Here is a 4,911-nt window from a genome sequence, read left to right as displayed (position 1 = left end):
TAACCGAGACATAACCGGCGTTATCCTCTAAAATATTATTCGCAACCAGGTGTAATTGACTGCTTCAGTGTGGTACCACATTACTACGTGATCCAAACCAGAAAAAGGCCATGATCTGTCCAACAAGTATGCGAAAAATGCGAAAGTACGAGCCAGATGAGGGAAAATCCCAGACCTAACCGAGACATAACCGGCGTTATCCTCTAAAATATTATTCGCAACCAGGTGTAATTGACTGTTTCGGTGTGGTACCACATTACTACGTGGTCCAAGCCAGAAAAAACCCAGGATCTGGCCAACATGAATGCGAAAAATGCGAAAGTACGCGCCAGATGAGGGCTAATCCCAGGCCTAACCGAGACATAACCGGCGTTATCCTCTAAAATATTAATCGCAACCAGGTATAATTGACTGCTTCGGTGTGGAACCACATTACTACGTGATCCAAACCAGAAAAGGGCCAGGGTCTGGCCAAAGTATGCGAAAAATACGAAAGTCCGAGCCAGATGTGGGGAAATACCAGACCTAACCGAGACATAATCGGCGTTATCCTCTATAATATTAATCGCAACCAGGTTCAATTGACTGTTTCGGTGTGGAACCACGTTACTACGGGATCCAAACGAGAAAAAACCCAGGATCTGTTCAACAACTATGAGAAAAACGCGAAAGTACGAGCCAGATGAGGGAAAATCCCAGACCTAACGGAGACATAACCGGCGATATCCTCTAAAATATTAATCGCAACCAGGTATAATTGACTGTTTCGGTGTCGTACCGCATTGCTACGATGATCCAAACCAGAAAGAGGCCAGGATCTGGCCAACAAGTATGCGAAAATTGCGAAAGTACGAGCCAGATGAGGGCAAATCCCAGACCTAACGGAGACATAACCGGCGATATCCTTTAAAATATTAATCGCAACCAGGTTTATTTGACTGTTTCGGTGTGATACCACATTACTACGTGGTCCAAGCCAGAAAAGGGCCAGGATCTGGCCAACAAGGATGCGAAAAACGCGAATGTACGAGCCAGATGAGGACATATCCCAGACCTACCCGAGACATAACCGGCGTTATCCTCTAAAATATTAATCGCAACCAGGTTTAATTGACTGTTTCGGTGTGGTACCGCATTACTACGTGATCCAAACCAGAAAAAGCCCAGGATCTGGCCAACAAGTATGCGAAAAATGCGAAAGTATGAGTCAGATGAGGGCAAATACCAGACCTAACCCAGACAAAACCGGCGTTATCCCCTAAAATATTAACCGCAACCAGGTATAATTGACTGTTTCGGTGTGGTACCGCATTGCTACGATGATCCAAGCCAGAAAAAACCCAGGATCTGGCCAACAAGTATGCGAAAAATGCGAAAGTACGATCCAGATGATGGCAAATCCCAGACCTAACCGAGACATAACCGGCGTTATCCTCTAAAATATTATTCGCAACCAGGTGTAATTGACTGTTTCGGTGTGGTACCACATTACTACGTGGTCCAAGCCAGAAAAAGCCCAGGATCTGGCCAACATGAATGCGAAAAATGCGAAAGTACGCGCCAGATGAGGGCTAATCCCAGACCTAACCGAGACATAACCGGCGTTATCCTCTAAAATATTAATCGCAACCAGGTTTAATTGACTGTTTCGTTGTGGAACCACATTACTGCGGGATCCAAGCCAGAAAAAACCCAGGATCTGGCCAACAAGTATGCGAAAAATGCGAAAGTACGATCCAGATGATGGCAAATCCCAGACCTAACCGAGACATAACCGGCGTTATCCTCTAAAATATTATTCGCAACCAGGTGTAATTGACTGTTTCGGTGTGGTACCACATTACTACGTGGTCCAAGCCAGAAAAAGCCCAGGATCTGGCCAACATGAATGCGAAAAATGCGAAAGTACGATCCAGATGAGGGCAAATCCCAGACCTAACCGAGACATAATCGGCGTTATCCTCTATAATATTAATCGCAACCAGGTTCAATTGACTGTTTCGGTGTGGAACCACGTTACTACGGGATCCAAACGAGAAAAAACCCAGGATCTGTTCAACAACTATGAGAAAAACGCGAAAGTACGAGCCAGATGAGGGAAAATCCCAGACCTAACGGAGACATAACCGGCGATATCCTCTAAAATATTAATCGCAACCGGGTATAATTGACTGTTTCGGTGTCGTACCGCATTGCTACGATGATCCAAGCCAGAAAAAACCCAGGATCTGGCCAACAAGTATGCGAAAAATGCGAAAGTACGATCCAGATGATGGCAAATCCCAGACCTAACCGAGACATAACCGGCGTTATCCTCTAAAATATTATTCGCAACCAGGTGTAATTGACTGTTTCGGTGTGGTACCACATTACTACGTGGTCCAAGCCAGAAAAAACCCAGTATCTGGCCAACAAGTATGCGAAAAATGCGAAAGTACGATCCAGATGAGGGCAAATCCCAGACCTAACCGAGACATAACCGGCGCTATCCTCTAAAATATTAATCGCAACCAGGTTTAATTGACTGTTTCGGTGTGGTACTGCATTACTACGTGATCCAAACCAGAAAAAGCCCAGGATCTGGCCAACAAGAATGCGAAAAATGCGAAAGTACGCGCCAGGTGAGGGCAAATGCCAGACCTAACCGAGACATAACCGGCGTTATCCTCTAAAATATTAATCGCAACCAGGTTTAGTTGACTGTTTCGTTGTGGACCCACATTACTACGGGATCCAAACCAGAAAGAACCCAGGATCTGGCCAAGAAGTATGCGAAAAATGCGAAAGAACGAGCCAGATGAGGGCAAATCCCAGACCTAACCGAGACATAACCGGCGTTATCCTCTAAAATATTAATCGCAACCAGGTTTATTTGACTGTTTCGGTGTGGTAACGCATTACTACGTGATCCAAACCAGATAAAGCCCAGGATCTGGCCAACAAGTATGTGAAAAATGTGAAAGTTCGAGCCAGATGAGGGCAAATACCAGACCTAACCCAGACAAAACCGGCGTTATCCCCCAAAATATTAACCGCAACCAGGTATAATTGACTGTTTCGGTGTGGTACCGCATTGCTACGATGATCCAAGCCAGAAAAAACCCAGGATCTGGCCAACAAGTATGCGAAAAATGCGAAAGTACGATCCAGATGATGGCAAATCCCAGCCCTAACCGAGACATAACCGGCGTTATCCTCTAAAATATTATTCGCAACCAGGTGTAATTGACTGTTTCGGTGTGGTACCACATTACTACGTGGTCCAAGCCAGAAAAAGCCCAGGATCTGGCCAACATGAATGCGAAAAATGCGAAAGTACGCGCCAGATGAGGGCTAATCCCAGACCTAACCGAGACATAACCGGCGTTATCCTCTAAAATATTAATCGCAACCAGGTTTAATTGACTGTTTCGTTGTGGAACCACATTACTGCGGGATCCAAACCAGGAAAAACCCAGGATCTGGCCAACAAGTATGCGAAAAATGCGAAAGTACGATCCAGATGAGGGCAAATCCCAGACCTAACCGAGACATAACCGGCGCTATCCTCTAAAATATTAATCGCAACCAGGTTTAATTGACTGTTTCGGTGTGGTACTGCATTACTACGTGATCCAAACCAGAAAAAGCCCAGGATCTGGCCAACAAGAATGCGAAAAATGCGAAAGTACGCGCCAGGTGAGGGCAAATGCCAGACCTAACCGAGACATAACCGGCGTTATCCTCTAAAATATTAATCGCAACCAGGTTTAATTGACTGTTTCGTTGTGGAACCACATTACTGCGGGATCCAAACCAGAAAAAACCCAGGATCTGGCCAACAAGTATGCGAAAAATGCGAAAGTACGATCCAGATGAGGGCAAATCCCAGACCTAACCGAGACATAACCGGCGTTATCCTCTAAAATATTAATCGCAACCAGGTTTATTTGACTGTTTCGGTGTGGTAACGCATTACTACGTGATCCAAACCAGATAAAGCCCAGGATCTGGCCAACAAGTATGTGAAAAATGTGAAAGTTCGAGCCAGATGAGGACAAATCCCAGACCTACCCGAGACATAACCGGCGTTATCCTCTAAAATATTAATCTCAACCAGGTTTAATTGACTGTTTCGTTGTGGGACCACATTACAACGGGATCCAAACCAGACAAAACCCAGGATCTGGCCAACAAGAATGCGAAAAATGCGAAAGTACGAGCCAGATGAGGGAAAATCCCAGACCTAACCGAGACATAACCGGCGCTATCCTCTAAAATATTAATCGCAACCAGGTTTAATTGACTGTTTCGGTGTGGTACCGCATTGCTACGATGATCCAAGCCAGAAAAAACCCAGGATCTGGCCAACAAGTATGCGAAAAATGCGAAAGTACGATCCAGATGAGGGCAAATCCCAGACCTAACCGAGACATAACCTGCGTTATCCTCTAAAATATTAATTGCAACCAGGTTTAATTAACTGTTTCAGTGTGGTACCACATTACTACGTGATCCAAATCAGAAAAAGCCCAGGATCTGGCCAACAAGTATGCGAAAAATGCGAAAGTACGAGCCAGATGAGGGCAAATCCCAGACCTAACCGAGACATAACCTGCGTTATCCTCTAAAATATTAATCGCAACCAGGTTTATTTGACTGTTTCGGTGTGGTAACGCATTACTACGTGATCCAAACCAGATAAAGCCCAGGATCTGGCCAACAAGTATGTGAAAAATGTGAAAGTTCGAGCCAGGTGAGGGCAAATCCCAGACCTAACCGAGACAAAACCGGCGTTATCCTCTAAAATATTAATTGCAACCAGGTTTAATTAACTGTTTCAGTGTGGTACCACATTCCTACGTGATCCAAATCAGAAAAAGCCCAGGATCTGGCCAACAAGTATGCGAAAAATGCCAAAGTACGAGCCAG

This window comes from Colletes latitarsis, unplaced genomic scaffold, assembly GCF_051014445.1.
Source record: "Colletes latitarsis isolate SP2378_abdomen unplaced genomic scaffold, iyColLati1 scaffold0018, whole genome shotgun sequence".
In the NCBI taxonomy this organism is placed as follows: Eukaryota; Metazoa; Arthropoda; class Insecta; order Hymenoptera; family Colletidae; genus Colletes; species Colletes latitarsis.
Note: the sequence above shows the minus strand (reverse complement) of the source record.